This window comes from Pipistrellus kuhlii, unplaced genomic scaffold (assembly GCF_014108245.1).
Source record: "Pipistrellus kuhlii isolate mPipKuh1 unplaced genomic scaffold, mPipKuh1.p scaffold_m20_p_36, whole genome shotgun sequence".
In the NCBI taxonomy this organism is placed as follows: domain Eukaryota; kingdom Metazoa; phylum Chordata; class Mammalia; order Chiroptera; family Vespertilionidae; genus Pipistrellus; species Pipistrellus kuhlii.
In genome coordinates, this window is record NW_023425536.1 from 2,310,182 (window position 1) to 2,334,243 (window position 24,062).

General features: G+C 34.5%; 1 pseudogene; it reads left to right on the plus strand.

Moving 5' to 3' along the window:
- The first annotated feature begins 3,592 nt into the window (after nucleotides 1-3,592).
- On the plus strand, nucleotides 3,593-23,092 carry LOC118732222 (annotated as a pseudogene).
- The last annotated feature ends 970 nt before the right edge of the window (nucleotides 23,093-24,062 follow it).

Here is a 24,062-nt window from a genome sequence, read left to right on the forward strand (position 1 = left end):
GTTTTGGTGCAATAACAAGCCCACATTATTAGACATACATTAGATAGATTTTTCTTGCATTCTCCTACATTAAAAATTTTAAAAATTTTGGTTGTCAGAAATGGCTATAGAGCTAAAGATATTCATCACAGCCCTCCTCAGCTCCAGGCATTAGAAAATACCATATACTATATTTTCTTCTCCCAATCCCTTATCTATTTTTATTAAATTTACTGATATGACATTGGTTAATAAATTTTATGATACAAGATCTGTATATTGCATGTGTTCCCACCACCCAAGGACACATCTCCTTGCGTCCCAATATATTGACCCCATTTACCTTTTATTAACCCACCCCCCTTCCCTCTGGTACCCGCCATATTTTTGTCTGTGTCTATGAGTTTTTGTTTGTTTTTCTTGTATGATCATTTCTTGCTCTCAGTTTCATATCCCACATGAGTGAATTCCTATGGAATTTGACTTTTTCTGTCTTATTTCACTTAGATTTTATTCTCAAGATCCATCTGTGTTGTTGTAAATTGCAGGGTTTCATCTTTTATTACAGCTGGATAGTACTTCATTGTATATATGTCCCACATCTTCATTATTCAACCAACTGCTTAGGGGAACTTCAGTCTTTTCTATGCCTAGGTCTCTCTGAATAATGCAGCAATGAACACATTTCTTTTTTAAACTTATCATTTCAAACAATGGAAAGTCCCTGCTTTTTATTAAAATTCTACCTACTGCCCACCTGGTGTGGCTCAGTGGTTGACCCATGAAACAAGAGATAACTGGTTCCTTTACAGGTGAGGGCACATGCCCAGGGTTGAAGGCTTGATCCCCAGTGCAGGGCATATGGGAGGCAGTGGATAATATTTCTCTCTCATAGATGGTGTCTATCTCCCCTCTCCCCTCTCTCTCAAATTAACACAAACATTAAAAAAAATTTACCTACTTCTAAATTATTTTTAATTTTGCCTAATATAAAGATCCTACTTTAAAACTATTATAAAAAGTATGTCTTATGAGCAATATATGTAGTGAGGTAATACTTGTAAAAAAGTGGTGATAACATCTTGTTACTTTGCTTTTACAAGAGCCTTTCTTATGTATTCTCTCCTGTAGTTTGTATATATACACACTTTGAAACGTTACTGTTAATATTGTTTGAAATTAATATTTGGTCCAGAACTTTATTCTAATGTCTAACTTATACTTAATGCTGATGTTCAGCTGTTTGCCGTCATTTGGATAACACAGAATAATGATATTTAGACATATCCTATAATGTCTGTTACAAGGAAGAGAAATTTTAAAGGAAGTTAACAAGCCAAATTAATAATCTACCAAGAAAATTCAAAAAATATAAATTTAAAAACTTTAATTAGATCATAGTACTAGAAACACAATATTATGCACATTCCTGCATAGATTTTAAATTTTTTACTTATCTGTCTATATACTTTCCTGGAAATTAATATTTCTAACATATTTAACAGAAAAGATGTGAGAAAGAGTAATATAAGTGGGAATATTTATTCTATATTTATTTTAAAAGTATATATTTAATAGCGTTGACTGACAAACCAGAGCTTATCCACACAAAGGCAATAATTATATACTGCAAAAGCATTCATTGAGTTCTTAAATGGGAGGAATTATATTGCACTCCATAATAGTTATCAAATTCAGTATTTTATATCATTCTAAAAAACATGTATACAAATAATATTTTATTCTCATTTTGAACATGAGGAAAAAAGCATAAATGTTCTCACAAACACAGATTTTAACTTTAAATGCTAGAGCTTGATTCTAGTCTTCCTCACAATTGCATTGTATACATTATTGCTTCAAGAAAAAAGCTAAAAATGTAACTGGATATATTGAGATTAACTGGCTTTATACTGAAGGATTTTAAATTCTCTTGATTTATAGGATATGATATAAACTAAATTGGCTTTTCTTTAAAACACTGTGAGTTTTTATTGTTGTTTTGTTTGTTTACTCTTAACTATACCCGTTTTTATGTCCTATTACAATTTCTTCAGTTGTTTTCTAGCAATATATAACAATACTTTTGCTATATATTGGTAAAGAAAATAGGTACTTAGAAATACTACCTTTAGCAGGTAAAGCACACATTAAATTGAAATATTCAAAATTTATTCTCGAGTTTCTCTCTCTTTCCTATCTACAATACTCTAGTTCCGTAAAGTATTTTAATAAAAATGGTTCCTTCTAGACCTCTTGGCTTCTGAATACTTTCAGGAAGAAATCACATGCCCCGTTATTGTGTCAGGCTCATAGGAAACAGCCTTTCTTTGGCATAATTAGTTCTCTCTTGCCCTGTATTTATATGGCCCTAAGGATATAATAAATAATATTATTATGTGCTCTCTGGATCCTGAAAGTCCACTCTTCAAAATTGTGCTTGGAAAAAAATGTATTCCATTTTAGAAGAAATATGTTTTTTCTATTTTATGTGATTGAAAAAAATAAGGCAATTTAACCACTTTCAGCAGAATGGGCAATCATGACAATTAGAATGTGTTCCAATTTTATATCAAAGTTAATCTAAAACATATTTTAAATAAAAATAGTATTTGAAACATTATATGTTTAGAGGCAATAAGCATAGCAAAACTTCACATACATGTAATTGTTGGCTTTATAAATCAGTAACAACTTAATTTTTACAGAACTGAAGTTCTGTCCAGGCATATACCTGGGTGAATAGACTAATGCTTTGCTCCCATCAGGGAGTAACTATGTGCATAAGTGTGTACATTGATTATTATATGGGCATTATTATCAGGGCATTTCGTCATTGATGACTGTATTGCTAATCCCTCAGAAAGTGACTTCTACATACTAGGAATTAAATGGTTATACTGTGTATATTTTTGTTAGTGAAATGCCTCTTCTTTAATCTCTACTGTCTTTGTCTTTTTAATTTCAAATAAAATCAATAAATACATTTTTTAAATCACTGATTCCAGAATGAGCTAAAAAAAAAAGCATCATCTGAAAAGTCAAAGGTTATTTCTTTCTTCTTATAGAAAATCATTAAAAAAAGGTTTACTAGCAAATATTTTTCTGTCATCAATGTTAGTACTTTGTGATTTGTTAATATTAATTGGCGCTTTAATATAAGAGTCATCATAAATACTTTTGAAGAGAGGTTCATTTGAGATATTACCAAAGGCCAATCACAAGCTCTTACTTTATCTTTAAAATATTTGGGTCCATTTTTAATTTGTAATTTAAATTGCAATTGGTGGTAGAAAATTAGATTCAATAATGGCATTTTTGCTTGTTCTTGTTTTAAATCATAGTAAATTAGCAAAGAATATATTTATCAGAAGTATATAGCATAGGATGAGGCAATAAAGTCCTTTATCACTTGATATTTTTCTTTGTTAAAAAATGCTGAGCCATATTTTAAGAATAGAGTGATCTTACAACCATCTCCTAAAATTTCAGAAATGAATTAGTTGATTCACACTTACTTGGAAATAGGATGCCAAGATTAATATAACTTTGAAAGAGAAGCATAGTATGGACACAGGATATTTAAGAATAATAAGTCTCTTCTCCAGCTGGAACCATGGAGGGTGCAGGAGAGAAGAGGAAGAAGGTTCCTGCCATGCCAGAAACCCTCAAGAAAAAGTGAAGGTATTTCTCAGAGCTGAAGTCCTAGCGCCTGAGAAAGTCGTTTGCTGAAAAGATGCTCTGAAAGGCAAGAAGGAAGCTCATCTATGAAAAACCTAAGCACTGTCACAGGGAATACAGGCAGATGAACAGAGTGGAGATTCGAATGGCTAAGAAGGCATGAAGAGCTGGCAACTTCTGTGTCCCTGCTTAACCCAGACTGGCATTTGAAACGGATGGGAGGTATCAATGGGATGAACCCACAGAAGGTGCTGCAGCTTCTTAGCCTTTGCCAAGTCTTCAACGGCCCTTTGTGAAGCTCAACAAGGCTTCCCTGAACATGCTGAGGGTTGTGGGACCATTTATTGCATTGGGGGGAGTGGGGGGTGTGTAACCCAAACCTGAGGTCAGAACATGAATTGACCTAAAAGCGTGGTTATAGCAAAATAAAAACAAAACAAAACAAACAAACAAAAAAAACCTAATTGCCCTGACATATAACTCATTGATGGCTTGTTCTCTTGGTAAATAAGGCATCATCTGTTCGAAAGATCTGATCCATGAGATCTATATTGCTGGAAAGTGCTTCAATGAAGCTAACAACTTCTTGTGATCCTTCAAGTTCTCTTCTCCAGGAGCTGGGGGAGGAGAAAGACCACCCATCGTGTACAAGGTAGAGATGCTGGTAGCAGACCAATAGGCTTATTAGAAGAATGAAGTCTAAGGTATTTACCATGGTTATTTATTTATTTATTTATTTATTTATTTATTTATTTATTTAAATTTATTTTTACATATTTTATTGATTTTTTTTTGCCCCCCTTCCTCCCTCCCACACATCCCCTCCCTCCCCAGAGTTTTATGTCCATTGGTTGTACTTATATGCATGTATACAAATCCTTCGGTTGATGTATTATCTCCCCCAGATTATCATGATTATTTTTATAATCTGGTCAGTTAATATACTAAGTCCTTTAAAATTGACAAAAATGGAATTAATAATTCAAAGTAAATAGTTATAATATTATTGACTATAAACTATAATTGAAAAAAATTAAAAAGATATATAATTTTATATGTTTAAAGTAAAAATCAACCAATGAGGTGATAAATCCATGACACACAAAAAGAATAATAATAGCACTGCATCCTAGAAAATTCAACAGTTTGCCTAAAATTGGCGTAGTCTTATGGAAGAAAAATATATTTCTCTGAAATAAAAAAACAACAACTTAGGTAATAATTAAATATCACTATCACCAGCAGCAGCAACAACAACAGCAATAAAAACACGGCAGGTTTTGTGCAAGATAAAATGTGCATATATATATATTGACAAATCCAACTGGCTTTCTTCATTGACCCAAACCCTTGTGCTTAAAGTCACTAATTATCCAAGAGATGCAAATCAAAACGTCAATGCAGTACCATCTCACACCTGTCAGGATGGCTATCATCAACAAATCAACAAACAAGTGCTGGCAAGGATGTGGAGAAAAAGGAACCCTCCTGCACTGCTGGTGGGAATGCAGACTGGTGCAGCCACTGTGGAGAACAGTAAGGAGTTTCCTCAAAAAATTAAAAATGGAACTCCCATTTGACCTAGTAATCCCACTTCTAGGAATATATCTCAAGAAACCAGAAACACCAATCAGAAAGGATATATGCACCCATATGTTCATAGCAGCACAATTTACAATAGCTAAGATTTGGAAACAGCCTAAATGCCCATCAGCAGATGAATAGAAAACTACGGTACATCTAAACAATGGAATACTATGCTGCTATAAAAAAAGAAGGAATTCTTACCATTTACAGCAGCATTGATGAACCTGGAGAGCATTATGTTAAGTGAAATAAGCCAGCCAGTGAAAGAAAAATACCATATGATCGCACTCATTTATGGAAAATAAAGAACATTATAACCTGATGAACAAAAAGATAGATACAATGGCAATAAACATCAAAAAGACTTTCAAATGACAGGGGGAAGGTTGGGGAGTGTTGGGGAGTGGGGAAAGGGATCAATCAAAAGACTTGTATGCATGCATATAAGCACACCAATAGACACAAGCACTGAGAGGGTGGGATGAGGGCTTGCAACAGGGGGTAGGGGAGGCTGGGGGAAGGTCAATGGGGGGAAAAAGAGATATATGTACTACTATATGTAATACTTTAAACAATAAACATTTTTAAAAACCTTATGTGTACAACTATGTAGAAAATCCTAAAGCCTTCACCGAAGACCTATTAAACCTACTCTACAAATTCCATAAAGTTACAGAATAGAAAATCAATATAGAGAAACAAGTAGCAATTTGATACACTAAGAAAAAAGTATTTAAAAAGAAATTTTAAAATTTTCATTTACAATAGCAACAAAAGAATAAAATACTTAGTAATAAATTTAGCTAAGGATATGATATATCTTTATATTAAGAACTGTAAGACATTGATGGAAGAAATTTGAAGACAACACTAATAAATAAAAATATATTTTATGTTCATGGAATGGAATAACTAACATTGTTAACATGTTCAAATTTCCCAAACCCATCTGTATATTCAATGCAACCCATATCAAGACCCCATTGCCATTTGTACAAAAATAGAAAAAAAAATCCTAAAATTCATTTGGAACCAAAAGATCCTAAATAGCCAAATAAATTCTGAAAAGAACAAAGAAAGGGGCTCACATTTCTATATTTCAAACTGGTATTACAAAAAATTACAAATAAAACAATATGGTGATGGCACATACACAGTCACATAGACCAAAGGAACGTGATCAAGAGTCCAGGAACATACTCAAGCTTACATGACCAACTGATATTTAACAAGGGTGTCAGGACTACTCACTTTAAAAAAAAGATACTGTCACTTGTAAATGGTACTGGAGAAAATGGATTTTTACATGTAAAAAAATGAAACTAAACTCCTGTCTTATAACACTAACAACAGATATGACATATATATGGGCATAAGTATGGAAGTGTGGACACGCACACACTAGTATTTATCTTTTACAGGAGAGCAAAAATAATTAAAATATTTAAGTGCAGAGATTTATATTTTTACTCATCCGCATGTCTTGTAATACAGTACTTCTCACAGAGTCGTCTGAAAAAAATTATTGTTGTGACTAATTTCTGACACCATTTGAAAAACCACAGTGTAAATTAAAATGAAAATGCAGTCTGTACAAAAATGCCACATTACAAAAAATGCTAAGTTACTTATCCTGCACCACTATCCTGTTTCTGTTACACTTTTGCCAATTTTGCAAGTGGAAATAAATTTACAAACACAAACACATTTAAGGTTTGTGATATCTGTGGCTGACTCAAAACATATACTTACCTTTTCTTTCTTTTCAGATTGTACTGCATGGAAAACAGAAAACAACTTATACAGTATATCATGCAAGTGGAAACCAATTCAAGAATGTATATCAACATAATAAAGTAACTGTAATCCGATAGATGGGAAAATAGGATCTATTAAATATATACCACTATAATTTATTCTGAGGATGCAATGAGTTGAAACTTCGAGAAGGAAGGAGATATGGACAGTCTGTCATTGAAGACATTAATTGTAAGAGAGACCAGTTAAATCGGTCCCATGCTTTCAGAGCTATGATTGTCTTGAATGTAGTTAAGCATCGCATTATTTGCTAAAGGTACCCCCAATCATATTAAATTCTATGAGACCTGATACCATATATGACTTATCATCACAATAAAAGCTCATAATAAAATGTATTCCCAGTTGTTTCACTATGTCAAACTAGCAAAGCTAGAACAAATTGCCCAGAACCAACTTTCTTTCATAGTTTTGGGTCAGCACAGGCTGTAAGAAACATTTTAGCTATGATTGAAGCTGCAGCCATCTTTTTACACATGGAGGGTGTCAGAGCACAGCTCAAGCACTGTATCCTGAGTCCATATATTCTGAATTCTGCTCAATTACACCAACTATGGATGGGGGCAGGCTTCTTCTCCAACCCTGCTCGCTACACCAACTGCTGGGTCCAAGCCTCTCTGCTAGGACTGGACCTTCTTGGACATTGGTGGTAGACAGAGAAACCATAAGAAGTTGTGGGTGTATAAGAACAAGTCTTTATTATAGAAGCTAGTGGCCATATAACCATCAGACAAAACAGTCCTTCGCAGCAGTTTCATACAGGCAGCTGCACACCACTTGGTTAACAAAATACATATTTCCCACAAAGCAGCATCTGAGCAGCCGCACGCTGCGCCTAGACTCACTGTCTCACATAGTAGCAGCACCTGATTTCTCTGCTCTTGCCACTCTGCTCTCTCCCCTCTCTTAAGCCTTTTTCTGCACTCCTCTCAAAACACCAGCAGCTATATCCTCTGAGCCTGCCTTTTCTCCAGTACACTCTTCTGCACAGCACACTGGCTGGTCAATAAGGTATTATACCACTAGATAAAAGAGGCTAGTTGCCAACAATGACATCAATCATTTGGGTTATAGATGGGCACACGTGTGAACTATACCATGAGATTGCTGTGGCCTTGCACCTGCACCTGCTCATGTTATCTTAGCTTTGAACATTCTGATTAAGATTCCCATGTTCAGAGTGGCCTTGGCCATTCCGGTGTACTATTAACAAGGCCTTTCACACTCTGTTACCTTGACTATGCCGTGACTCTGGTGTGGTTCTCACAGAGGGTAAATGTAGAGCAAAAAGCATAATTCCTGCCACCTATCTGCCAGCTCTTCTCAGCACAGGGGAGCAGCTGGATGCACCCATAGCTCCTCCAACTCCTACCAGAGCTTCATCTTAACCTTCTCTGAATCCTGAGCCAAGAGCTAGTAAGGAATTGTTCCTCCTCTCTTTGACCCTCCACCCCCACCCCTCCCATGCCTCCTGACATGCAGGATAGCCGGGTCCTCAAAATATGAGGCTTAATGGTGACATTACATTAACATTTTTAAGTTGTTCCTATACTTTCCAGAACAGCCTTGTGGGTTCCAGTTTGTGTTCCCTTCCCCATTTGCATCTGATTTCTGTTCCTGACACCCTGCTCAAAAACAAAGCCTGACATAAACCTTTTAACCAGCTCCCACAGTTGAGTAAGGTTGAATCCACATAGTAAATGTCTGATTATTTATAAATCTCTACTGTTCTGTTGAACCATTACTGATACAGCCTATTACTATTTTTTAAACTTCCAATAAATGTTGATTACATTAATGAATAAATCCTTTGGAAGATCTTTGTATCTCTAGTGTATAGATTGAAGACTGTCACAGAGTATGATTTCAGAAATTATTTTTTGAATAATGTAAAGTAATAAATGGTTGACATAATTAATCATTCAGAACCCCAATAGAAATCACACAAAGTGGGAAGTAGGGAATCTTGAGTAAAATTGCCATGATTTATTTCAACCTAAAATCTCTAAATATGTTTTTGGATATGTAATAAAAATATAAAATATTGGTTTAAGAAATAGCAATTATTCAAGAAATGAAATTATTGCTCATTATGCTATTTGTGTATTTTTTTCATTTATTTGTAAAAGAATTAGTGAAAGAAAATACTTGAGGCTAAACAGCACATCATTTTCATGTATTACTAAATACGTAAGTGAGGAACACAATTGGATCCTTGCAAAAAAATATGGATTTTTCTGAATAACTGTCAATATACTAATTATTGTAGAAGTACAGAGAGCTGTATCTCAACCTCGGGACAATAATTTGTTTACATAAAAAAGTAATGCTAAAATAAATCAGATAAAAAATACCTAGAGCAAAGTGTCTGATCATAATAATATTTACCCTCATACTTTTTTTCAAAATGTATATAAATACATCAACAGATGGTGGTAGAAAAAGTAATAAATGGTGTCCAGTTTTACACTAATAGACATAAATTGTGGAAAGTTCCAAAATCCTTATTATATAAATAAGTATTTTAGATATTGCACTAAAAAAATCTAGATAATTATTAAAGTACTATGTTGTTCTGACAATTCTGGTCTTAAAATAATGAAAAAAGAACCCATCCTACATGAAAATAAGCTTGCTATGATAGATATCTCCAGGCAATTATCTCCACTTCAAGTGCAGTTTAAATGATCTTTAATTTGTTCATTAATGTGGGAGGAGAGTGTACACAAATCAATGAATATCAATCCTAAGTGGGAGGACTAAATTGTTTATCTAAAATATTATGGATAAGCAAATTTTATATTCACACAATGGAATACTCTTGAGCAACAAAAATGGGATGAACTATTGCGAATACTGAAACTCAGATGAATTATCATAAATAAATTATTGAATGATGGAATCCAGTCATATGCTTTCAATTACATGTGTCAAGCTACTGGATCTATGCTATTAGAAGTGAGGACAGAGGTTATGCTTTCTTGGGGTTAATGACTGCAAGGAGACAAAAGAAGTTCTCTGTGTAAATTGTAATACTCCTTTTCTCTCTATGTGCGTTCATTTACTGAAAATTCATTGGGATGTATCAATATAATTATTTTGTACCTGTTTATAAACATGTTTGAATCTATTTTTATATAGAAAATTTGCACAAATCAGAGACACTAATAATATTGGTACTACAATAGAGCAATTCTGATTCTCAAGAGGTATAAAATAACGTTCAAATATTTATTCTTTCTAAACAAATCAAATTTGCAAATTGAGAGAGATTATTTTTACTCCTTTTAAAACTATAACTGTATTAAAATGATGAATCCATTTGAGCCCATAGTTTTCCCAGTTTAATAACATTTAGATTGTTAAGTAGCTCAATAAACCACACTCTTTCTCCAGACATATGAATTATAGACATATAACTTCACCTAGTATTTGTTATCCAAGATGCTCATTATTGAATTTGTGATTAAACAAAATTTTTTAAAATATCAAGCAGACATAATTTCTAACAGAGAAGTTTAGATGAAGGATCTTCATTTGAATCATAATCATTTCAAAAATCATTTAAATACAAGTTATATAATTTTTCATATATATTTTTTTATTTCTCTCTGCATATAGAGGCCGGGAAGATCAAGAAGGTATACAGCTTAATATCATGAAAAAATATCATGGTATGTTTAACTCATTTACAATATATTAATCCAAGTAAAATTGTTTACATACTAGAGTGAGATGTATCTCTGGCTACTTATAGGGGTCTACCCCACCTCCAGAGGCCTCCTGTAGCTGGAGAGAAAATCTGACTCAGCAAACACAGTACATGACTAGCACATACTTTGTGGGACCCAATGTAAAATAAGCATCTGGGCACCTAGTCCAGATCTCATTAGGATATCAGGATGACAATCCCAAGCCCTGACCCAAGTGCAGGGCCTGCTAAGCACGGTCTCTGTCACTGCATAAGTACTGAGTTCCCTGCTGCCTTTTCTTCCCCACATCTTTCTTTTTCAATTTCAAAACTATAATGTTACTGTATAAAAGAAGACAAAACTGCTTTCACTTGATGTCATTTTAAGACATTAATTTTAGTCAATATTTTGCAACTTTTTTTTAATTTAGAATTGTGTTTTTATATGTTGTAGGCTAATGAAATCCTTTATATTGCTGGGTTTGGGGGCATGCAAAGAGTTTAAATATGTATCATTTTATCACAAAAAAGCAAAAATTGAACTATTAGCAGCTACATTATTGATCTTTCATTGCTAACTTATCATAGTCAAAGCTATGTCCCATCTTCAAATATAAGGAAATTTAAAAATCTCAGTGGGAAGATGGGGGTGGGTTGGTAGGTAGGTGGGAAGAGATTAACCAAAGAACTTTTATGCATATATGCAAAACCCATGGACACAGACAATAGGGTGGTGATGGCCTGGGGTGGAGGTGGGCTAGAAGGGGTCAATGGGAAAAAAGGGGGATGTCTGTATTACTTTCAAGCAATAAAGATAATTTTTTAAAAAATACTACATGCTAGCCCTCGCTGGTTTGGCTCAGTGAATAGAGCCTCAGCCTGGGGACTGAAGGGTCCCAAGTTCGATTCCGGTCAAGGGCATGTACCTTGGTTGTGGGTACATCCCCAGTAGGGGGTGTGCAGGAGGCAGTTGATCCATGTTTCTCTTTCATGGATGTTTCTAACTCTCTATCCCTCTCCTTTCCTCTCTGTAAAAAATCAATAAAATATGTTAAAAAAAAATACTATGTGCTAAATCAACACTGTATGTGGCATGAAAACTACAGAATTTTCTTTCTCACAATTCTAAGTAACCAGGAAGAAAAATCCCATCAAACAACTCATTAAATGTTTCCTCACATACCTCTATTTCCTTTATTAGCTATTTATATTGAATAGGTGAAATAAGAAACAGTAACTAGATCTTTTGACTACACAGAAAATTGCATATAATATATGCCTGTAGAAAAATAAGACTATTTAAACTATTCTGATTTTAACTAACGTGTAGTTTAATCCTCCTGTGAAATGCAATAATGTGTTTCCTTCTTTCATTTTTTAAAGATTTAGAAATAATTTATTGGTTAAGTTTATTGCTAAAATCTCTGCTATCTTTCAGCAAATATCTATAATATTTCCATACTTTGAACTTGTTAAAGGCATTGAATAGAGAAGTAAACTTGGTAAGATGTAAACAATTAAATCTTTTGATACATTAATGGACTTTAGTGCTTTAAGTTCTGGATTGCAGTTATATGCCGTCATTCAAATGTCTTGCCTGGTCATACAATCAATCACCTTATTAGCTAAAGTAAAAGGCTGGCAAGTAACAAAGCACTCTACTTTGTAAATGCAAAGTGATAATAGATTTACAATAACTAATCAAATCCCCTGTAATGTGATTCATGATAGAAAATCAATTATCTATTTTTAATTAGTCATGACATCTTTTTACCCATACTTAATAACAATAATAGTGCAAAACACCACGTTTTAAACAACTGTTAAAAATGTTACTAACCTCTTTAGAAAAGCCTCAGAAAGGTTATATATCAATAGATACTTTAAGGTTGCATTGCAAGTGATAATGAAATTTCCGAGTCAGAGAAAATAAGTAAATATAATGAAAAAGTACCTGTGTTTTACAGAGCAAAAACAGCATGTACAGTTAATTCTTCAAGGATTGTTATCATGATGTATACATGGAGGGAACAAAATATCCACTTCTCACAACTCTAAGTCACTAGGACAAAGAATCCAATCAAACAGCACATTTAATGACTCATTTCATGCCTTCACTGTCTTTATAAAGCTAGTTATACAAAGTTGAGTTAGTAACAGCAGCTAGACCTCTTGACTTTATACAGATAACCATATTTACTACATGTATGCCTATAGCAAATATATCCAACACACAGGTCTTATTTAATAACAACATATCACTGTACTAGATAAGTGGGATAATTTGTAGCTATGGAAGAGCATTTAAAATATAATAATCTACTCAAAAATTAATCTTTTATTCAATGCTTACTGATCATAAGAACTAGATGATGGTTAAAATCTTCCAGGCATTTTTAATTGTCTTCATAATAAAATTAAACTCTTGAATATGGCCTTTTCCTAAGTCACAGTTCTTACCACACCACTCTTATCTGTGTGTGTGTGTGTGTGTGTGTGTGTGTGTGTGTGTGTATGTGTGTAAATATATATATATATATATATATATATAATGATTGGAGACCCCTATCACAATCCAAAACTGCTGGCTCCCAACTACTCACCTGCCTGTTAAATGAGTTGTTAAATTAGATACAGAGAAATAGAGATATAAATATTGTGGCAATAATTTCTTCTGCAGATTTACCATACAAGCATCGCTACAGCACAGATTCGATCACTGTGCCCAGGGATGCCCCGCCATTTTCTCCACGGCTCTGGGTCTTCTTAACACTAGTTTTCCTACTGATGCCTTATTATTATTATCACGTGTTACAATAAAAATATAAACATTGAACAAAAATATTGTAGTGTATTGAAGGCTTTCCAAAAAACAATTGGATAGACAACATATATTTAAGTTGTATATTTGTAGTGGAAATTATAAGAAGAATATATTATAAGATGTCTTGAACCTTGCTTGTATATAAAACATATAATATTTTTTGATTTTATGATAAATTTCCTGTTGATTTTATAAATTCATTAACTCTCATCCAGGTGTTATTTTCAATATTTGGGTTCAGTGTATATCTTACAACTATCTTTATAAACTACTTCCGAATTAAATGTTTAGATTTTTTGGGATTATAATTTTAAGAGGATTACTTTTTAAAAAATATATATTTTTATCGATTTCAGAGAAGAAGGGAAAGGGAGAGAGAGAGAGAGTAACATCACTGATTGGCTGCTTCCTGCATACTCCCTACTGGGAATGAGCCTGCAACCAGGGCAAGTGGCCTTGACCGGACTAGAACCTGGGATCCTTTAGTCCTCAGGCTGATGCTCTCTCCACTGAGCCAAACCAGATAGGACAAGAGGATCACTTTTTAAAGAAAAATAAGTGCAATTTCTTGCAAGGTATTTAGCTCATATTGGTTATCAATATTAATAATACATATATTACTCATATTTTCAACATTTTTATTTATTTCAGAAAGAGGGACAGAGAAGGAGAAGTATCAGTGAGAGATAAACTTCTATCGGCTGCCTCCACTCCACACCCCACTGGGGTCAGACCTGCCATTGGGGCAGGAATCCAATTGGCACCCTTCTGATGCACGGGACAAAACTGAGTCACAGCATGCAGACTATTCCTCTTATTCTTCTGATCCCGTTCACAAGACACATCCTCTGAGTGTATAATACTGGACAACATACCGACACATGGAGTTTTGTGACTTGTAATTAAAGGTTACCTCATAATAAAATATTACTTATTATGAAATACGTATAACTCATTAGACAATTCCCAGCATGGGCTTCAGGACATTATTATAAGCCAGTTTACAACGCACTTTCCTATACACTGTATTCAATAATTCCATACATTTAACACATATTATCTGAATATTAGAGTTTAGGAAATTGAAGCTCAGAGAGGCTGAAATTCATACAGGATCACACAGCTAATAAATGGCACAGTGAATATTTAAACCAGTACTTATAACACTAAAAACACACTCATTATGTGGCAGTAAGCTGTAGTATAAATTTAAATGTTAGGACACACAACACATAATTTAATTATGCCTAATATATATATATATATATAACTATATATTACTAAAAATGGCTTTGAGGCATAGTAGTTAGGGAAATAAAAACAGGATAAATGCAAATGATTTTCTCATCATCACAAAATTGCACTGGAGTATTTGGTGTAAAACCCTCATTCAACTTCCCTGTTTGTTAGGTTTTGTTCCCTAATAAAACATATAGGGAATTAAGGACATTATCATGTATAGTTTACTAGTAAAAGAGCAGAGTTATTAAATTACTTTTCAAATATATTCATTAATGATTCTATTTAATTTTATAGCTCTGTCTGCTTTTCCAGTTAACATTTAATTAAATAAGAATACTTGAATGCCAACCTAGTAGAGGTCACTTTAATTGAGGCCTGAGGGATTAAAATAAATTGAAAGGAAAAAAAAAAAAAAAGGAAGAAGAGGAGAAGGTGGAGAATAACCCCTGTAAGGCGGCTTTGAGGAGTTAGCATTTGGCTTCTGCGGGAGGCAATACATGTAAGGTTAAGATTACAGCCCCTGGTGTGAGACTGTATGTGTCTCTATGGGGACTTGGCTCCTTCTTTTTCTCCCATTTTCATTCAGAACTGATTGGCGTGCATCACTGGATAAGTCTAAGGCACACAGGTTGGCTTTTGGATTTACATATACTGTGAAATGAGGACCACATGAAGTTCAGCTAGCATTTATCTTCTCCTATAGATCAAATAAGGGGGGGGGGGGGGAGTAAAAACCTCCTTGTATGAGACCTCTCAAGATGAACTCTTCAAACAACTTCCCTGTAGATGATGTAGCAGCGTTAACTATAGTCATCATGTTGTGTGTTACATCCCTGGCACTTATTTGTCTTATAATGAGAAGTTTGTACCTTTCGCCTACCTCACCCTGATCCTCTGTCTCTGGTAAGCCCAAGTCTGATCTCTTTTTCTATTAACTTGTTTTTTAGTTTACTGAATGCATTTATAAGCGAGATCATACTGTATTTATCTTTCTCTGCCTACTTATCTCTCACATAATCCTTCAAAGTCCATCATATTCTCTCAAATGATGGGCATTCTTAATGTTTACATCACTAATAGCATTACTATTATTATTGCTCAAAATGACATATTCATTATCTATATGCTAGAGGCCTGGTGCATGAAAATTCAGGCACTGGAGGGGAGGGTCCCTCAGACCAGCCTGCCCCATCTCATAGTCCAGAAGCCATCAGAGTTGGGAGACAACCTGGTGATCAGGGGAAGGAGATGCCCCCATCACACCTGTGCTGCTGCCACTGCCAGCAGCACAATCCTCAGCCGGCCCTGGTCACCTGAGTCTCAGGTGGCCCTGGATGGCTGGGGTGTTGAAGGGACTTGAGGACTCCAGAGGCAGGCATGCAGAGCAGTAGGGCCTGCCTGGGGGCTGGCCTGGCTGTGCCCCATGCCTGCTGCCCCCCCACCACCACCACCACCAACCCCACTCCAGATCAGCCAGCACTACCACAATAGGACCACAATGCCTTCCTCTGGCCACCCCACACCTGATCACACCCCCCACCCCAATAGTTTTGAAATGCTGCTCAGAAAGTGCATGTGCCATTGATCGGAACAAGTGGTCATCTTAAGGAGCAAGGTGTGGTGAATAGGGTGAGTGGGTTAAAGCTTCCCAGGCAAGATCTTTTCATCTGTCTTGAAGTGTGTGATGGTATGTTACTATGAAGCAAAATTACATTGCTGAGTCTCCTGGCCATTTTATGATCAAAGTGTGGTTCAAATTGACCATTGACATTCTTTGTCTTCCACATCAAAATAATCACTTCTTAAGCGTTTAAACCAGCATTCACAAGTATCTTGAGATGGAGTATGTTCACCATAAGTTTCCTGAAGTATACGATAACTCTCAGCAGCACTTTTCTTCAAAATAATGAATTAAAACTTCCTGCAAATGCTCTTTCATTGTCATGAAATTTGACATGTTTAAGCATAAAAATATCTATGATGTTAACACCTTCAGAAAATTTGACATGAAGCTTTGAAGCTTGTTGTAAATACAACAAAATAGCATACATATCAGATTGTATATATATCAACATATGTGTAACTCCATCTATTGAAAAAAAAATCCGCATTATTAACTGATACACCTAATACATAGCTCATTGAATTATGGGGAAAAGCATAGTAGTTGACCTGAGTGAAGAATTTAGAATAGGACCTGGTACATATTAAGTATTCTATATAGGCAATATATATTAAGCATTATATATATATATATATATATATATATATATATATATATATTAATATTGTTTTACCTGGATAATGCTGTCATCATGTTGATATGAACAAATTTGATATCACAAACTATTGCTACAAACTACAAAAGTATGCACAAACTGTGGTATAGAAATTAAATTCCTGGTAGAACTCCTGATATTATATAGTCACTAGCACAGATTGAGTTCAGTTCTTGTTTTCAATTTACACTAAAGTAATTTTTTGGATTGATTAATTTGCTGATTAATTGATGAGCCACTAGAAAATTTACTATCATGATTCAACTGTCTTTCAACTTATTTATAATGAGATAGACTCTAACAGAAAGAACATGTTTCATTAGTCCAGAATTCTGAATAATTAAAAACTGTTGCATTTTATCTCTGAAATAAAATGTGGGATACATGTGTGCAAAGGTTAGCAATAGGTACAATTAGTTAATTTAATGCTGCCATGCAATAAATACCTTATATACATTAATTAACTTTATAAAGCTCTACAAAGAATATGTTACTATCTGTACTCTTTTTTTATGAGCTGAGAAAAATGGGCTTTAGAAGATGAAGGTTTTTTCCCAGAGTAGCAGCTAGGAAACAGGATTTTGGAATAGAACTGGGCCAGATTCACCTCTTTTTAAAAAGATAACACTGAGTAGAATTTTTCTGTTGGTATTTTACATTTTTTACCACTGTAAAAAATTATAAACAAAATTAAATAGAAAGGCTATTTTTTAGCATAATTCTATTTGGAGGGGCTATCAAATTTCATAGTATTCAGGCCTTTAGAATGTATCTTGGTCCCCATATTGTTTTAGAATTTCATGTCAAGATATTTTAAAATGCATTTTTTACTGTTACATTTTTGGCATAGCATTCTTTGTTTTTGATAGCTACTCATTAAATTTAATAATCTTATAAAATGCTTTTGAACTAGATTTTATGTTTTTGCTTTCAACAGACTGATTACATTGTTAAAAATTATATATATCTTGCCTTTGCCATTTAGAGTGTCATTCAGATATGCTAAGGTTGTTGATTTGATACTGGTCAGGGCACATACAAGAATTAATCAATGAATGCAAAACTGGGTGGAAAAACAAGTCATTGTTTCTCTCTCCCTCTCTAAAATAATTTAAAATTTTTTATTTATATTACCCATTCTAAAACATGTAGATCTTTTAAAAATGTACATTATAGAAATATGCTTAGATATATAACATATTATTTCACAAACTTTATAGAAAACATATATAAATATATACAAAATAAATAAAGTTATTATATATATATATATTTCTGATTTTTCTTTTGCTTCAGGGATTAGTTATTATTTTGCCTATGACCTTAAAAAATATACAAAGAATTATTTTGGGAGGATTTATTTTCATGGTTAATAACATAAGTAATATCTCTATTCACAGTTTAAAATGTACTTGGCACTTAACATTGATTTTTTTTATTAAAATAATATTGGAAATATGTTTGCTGGAAATACCTTTTTTTCAATCATATAAATAAAGTGAATCATACCACCTTGCTACTTAGCATATCCATATATTACTATACTAGATACATAGAGACTGATTTCTTAATACAATTAAATTTTTAAAAGTATGTGAATTTATTTTAAATTTCTGAGCTTGTTGAAGGCTTCAGTTGCACATTGTTTGATTAGTCTATGAACACATTTATAGTCTATAGAAAAACAAGACAGAGATTGGTTTTGTAGATTGCACATTGAAAAGGAATTTCTTTTTCTGCTCATTGAAAATAATCAGATGTTACAGATGTAAATCAGGTAAAGTCTCTCTCACACAAACACACACACAGTTTGATAAATTTATTATTTCTTTATATCAGATCAATTTCAATAAATGGATTATTTTCAATCTCATGAATTTATTTTTAAATAAATATTGTATGTATAGAAAACCAAGAATCCTGATCTGGATGAGTATGTGAGGCAACCTATCCATGTGTCTCTCTCACATTATTGTTTCTCTTTCTGTCTCTCCCCTTCCCTTCCACTCTCTCTAAAAATCTATGGGGGAAAAAGTATTCTTGGGTGAAGATTAACAACAACAAAAAGAAACAAGAAATTGTCACTTAGGGTGATCATTGTGCATCATATTATGCAATAAGTGATTATATTATGCTAGTAGCACTGTGCAGGAATCACGTGAGTAGCTTGCTGCAGCTTGCCTCAGCTAGCCACCCGCCTGCCACCTCTGCTTGCTCTCTGCTATTCATAGCTTGCTGCCATGCCTCCTCCTGTAGCTCTCCACATCCAGCTTGCTTGCTGCCCTGTCCCTTGTACCTCTCTGCCCTCTGCTTGTAGCTTGCTGCCCCACCCTCCTGCTGATCCATGATTGGGTCGTTATGTGGGTCAGATATTATGCCTCAGGGCATAATGGATAATTAACACATTCCTCTGTTTTTATATAGGATTATTAGTCAGTGTTCTCCAGAGAATCAAACCAATAGATTGCATAGCTATGTAGGAAAGATTTATTATGAGGAGTGGACTAATGCCTTTACAGAGGATAAATGCAACAACCTGTGGTCTGTAAGCTAGAGAACCAGAGAGCTAGTATAGTTCCAGCAATTCTGAGGGCCGAGGACCAGGAGTGCTGACTGAGGAGAGGAGAAGATGGGTTCTCAGCTCAAGCAGAAGGAACCAATTCACCCCTTCCCTCCCTGTTATTCTATTGAGTCCCTCAGTGGATTGGATGATGCCCACTCACATAGCTAAGAACTATGTTCTTTTCTTTTTCTTCTTTATTGATTAAGGTATTACATATGTGACCTTCTCTCCCATTGCCCCTTCTCCTCTCCTCCCCCCATTAAGGACTATGTTCTTTACTCTGTTCACTGATTCAAATTCTAATCTCTAATTTCCTCTGAAACACCCTCCCAGACACACCTCAATAATGTTTAGGAGCTAATTAGGATATCCTTTTGCCCAGCCAAGTTGATATGTAAAATCACCCAACTGCAGTGATATAATAAATATGGTGATAGTGGGATTTCTGAGATTCCCAATAGACTGAGTTTGGAAATTAGTCTTAGGTTCTCCAATTTAATTCAGTGGAATTGTACTGGTTGTTGTATATTGCCAATTCAATGAAATGTAATCAAGTACAGTTTAATAGTTTTTACTACTCTGCAATATTTTGGAACATTACAACATATTATCTGTGTTTAGTTTCAATGGTCCTTAATACTATTATGACTTACAGATCGGTCTTAGGCCAGGGATTAAGCTTGAGACAAATTCTTCATTTTCTTTCTCTGGAAGTTATGTTTAAATTTTAGCACAGAGAAACTTGCCACTAATAACTTTTGAAAAGTAATTTCACAGTTTGAAGCGTTGGTATTTTCAGAATTGATTTAGATTCAATAATTCAGTTACGGAGACCTTCAGTCTTGAATTGGTTCCTACCATTGCTGCCTTTGACCATCGTAGATTCCAGGTAGTCTATTTACCTGCCAAGTTTAATGTTTCACTATAAATCTCTACCTTGTTAATTCGCATGGCTGTCCTTGTTCTTTTTCAAAATATTATGGGCTCTCCTTACCTTTTATTTTTTTTCCCCTCGGGCTCTAGCACATTAATTTTCATTTCTAAAGTGTGCCTGCTCATCTGGAAAAACAAAGATTTTAGGTGAATGTTGTAGTTTAAACTTTCTGCTGCAATTTATTACAGTTCCAAGCAATTCCTTGAATCATTCATGCTAAAGAGGATTACTGTCAAACTGTCAGCAGAATTTGTAATGTCAACAAGGGTAAAGTATCAGAAATATGCCACTAGCTTTTTCTTCAGTCCATGGTAAGTGAAAATACAGAAGAAATGGGGAATTTTAATGTCCCAGCATAAGCAAAGTATATCTTAAACTATCTGCAATAGCTTTAGTTAACCACTGGTTACCAAAATCCAATTGCAATCTTCTCAGTGATTATAAAGACCTAAATGCTTATGGACACTATTTGCTTTAAATGCCACAGGGAAATGGTTACATGAATGAGCAGAAACATTAAACAGCTGACAGATATTTTGGGATTAAATTGACTATAATGTCAATCAAAACATTCTGCATCATGTAGGAAAACTAGTCTTAAGTGCCAGTAGATATTTCATGGGTGATATATTTTGAATCTGCTTCCCTTAGACAGAAAATGCCATAAGTACCAACTCCCTTAGTTCAAGATTAAAATCGTACCCAGGAGTCTCCGTGTGAGTATTAATGCTAAAACAGTCACCACAACCTCAGATTAAATCTATCAACTAAACAGTCTCCAAGACAGAAATGGAAAGCAGCCTCATTGAATTTTACACAGAATTCATAGGGAAAAGGGAGGACTTACTGGTGAGTATGTGCATGTTTGAAGCCTGATTCTGATTAATGTAGAGAAAGAAAAGGTCACTAAATGCCTGCATGGAATATTTAGTGCAACACTCTTCGTTTTAACACCAGCTTCACTCCCTTAAGGTTCTCATGTTAAGAACTGGTGTTTGGTCCCTTTTGTCTGGGTACCATTCTTGACTACATTGCCTCCAAATGCTTTCCAGCTATTTCAGCTTAAAATCAATCCTGGTTGCTTTGAGCAAGCCCACTGAACTAACTCATGCCCCTGAGATCTAATAAGGACAGTGATCATCCTGGTTAGAACTACCAGGAATAAAGGAACTACCTTTGACCTACCTTTAAGGTTCTACCAAAACAGATTAATAGCTTAATGTATAGGCATCTTTCTATTTTTTATTTAAGCGAATTGAGTATATAAATAAATAATATATAAATAAATGGCCCATAGTTAATATTTGGTTAAATAAGCCATGATATATTCATGCATACATAATATTGACAACTTGAAATAATATAGGCATAAAATGAAATCATGATAAACAAACTCTGTTATAAAATTATATATACAATTTCATTTGAATGCAGTATCTCCTATAATGCCTAAGACATGGTAGCCACTTAATACATGGTCCTAAATTAATAAGCATTTTAAAACAAAGATTAATAAAAATAAAGCTTGTCCTTAATTTATCTATATTCATTCTTTCATAAAATAGGCATAAAATGAACAATAATGAAATTTTCCTGGGTGTTGATATTATAAATGAATCTAAGGTTAATTGCCCCTGAAATTCTGTTATCGGCCTAATTTTCTATAAATTTCATTGGTTATATTTATAATCTTTTTATTCTTTCTCTCTTATTCTGACACACACACACACATACATATAATCAAATACTGTTAAATGGAAGGCTATGAATATACTTCAGGTGGAGGGGTATGTCACTGAAGTACGGATATAAATACAGCTTTCTAAGGAAAACCCGAAAAGCAGAGAGTAGTATAAAATACTGCAATCTCCACAATCTCCATAATTCTCAATGTCTCCCACTTTAGGTTAACTAGGGATAGTCTGCATGCACAGTGGTCAACATTACAATTGAGAGGTAATTTTTGAACATGATGAAACAAAAGAAACCTCTGGTCTCAGTGGCTTAAAATGATATCCCTTTGTTTAGCTCACAGAGCTACAGATAGACAATTTACCTAGGGTTGGCTGGGTAACATTTTTCAGTCATATGTAGGATCACTCGCATAGCTACTTCTAGGTTGGCTGCCATCTGGGAAAATAGAGGTAATGGACAAAACCTCTTAGACTTGGAAAAGTTCTGGAACAGCAGATGGACCTGTGAAAAAGCTTTCAAGCTTCCATGGCACCACATTTGCAATTATCCCTTTAAGCAAAGACAGCCACATGGCTAAGTCAGAGAAACAGGACCCTAAAATTAATGTCTGACGAAGTCATCTCTACAGAGGGGAGTAAAAAACCGGGCCATGAACACCAACATCGCACAGAATGTCTATGGAGCCAGGGAACTGGCCCTGAGGAGACTTCGGAACCCAGTGATGGTTATCAGCCTCCACTTCGATAGAGCTAACTCAGATTTGCTGAGTCAGATCTACGAAGTTTCTAAAAGGGTGTAGCTAATGAGCCTCAGCCTAACAAATGTTTGTCTCTGTTCCCCTTTGACCAGGAGCACTAATTAAGGGTCTCTGTAAACTCTGATTAGTGGCAAGTCGTTGCCTTTTCTACAGTAATGGCTGAGAAGGTCCCATGGGAAGAAATTTTTAAAATCAAGCTCCCAGAATGCTCGTCAGTACTTGTAACATAATAATTTAAAAAATCGAACATATTTGCCCCTACACAGTTTTTCTGGGGTTTTATATATATTCACTTAAAACCAATCAAGGTCTGCTACTTTACACCCCGAGTTATGATGACCTTAGTGCTGTGGTTTTTCCAGAAGAATCAGGATTTCCATGAGCAACCTCTGAGGGCACAGAAACAGGACCATGTAACACTCAAGAAAGATCTATGTCCAATTTTGTGAAAGTCTGTTTTCCTTGATCTAAGTAATATGAACTATCAATCCATTGAGGTTACATAAATTATCCATAAATATACTGAAGGCAAAGCAGCAAAAACTGAACTCCCCATTCATCAGCTGAAATGTTTAAGAAAAGTTTATTTTACCCTTTTTGGGGGGGAAATTAACATACAATGTTATTCTAATTTCCATCACTGTCCTCCTAATTCCTGTGCCAAGGATCTTACCCAACATGGAAGGAGGTATGACTATGCTGGCCAGAACTGCAATGTATTGATTCCTTAAAGTTTTGTAACTGGTAGCTCCCCCATATTTCTTTTGGTGAATAGAGCTAGTGTTCTTACAATGATGTAAATATATGTTTTTCATTTTTTAAAATATACCATAATTTTCTTAATGGTGCTCTTTTTGACCCATTTCCTAAGGCATTTATGCTTACTCACTATTATGGTGCTAATGAGATAGTGGTAGCAACTATCTCTATATATTTTGAGTTAAATGTTTCCCTCCCTCCCTCGCTCCCTCCCTCCTTTCTTACCTTCCTTCCATAGAATTGGGTGACATGG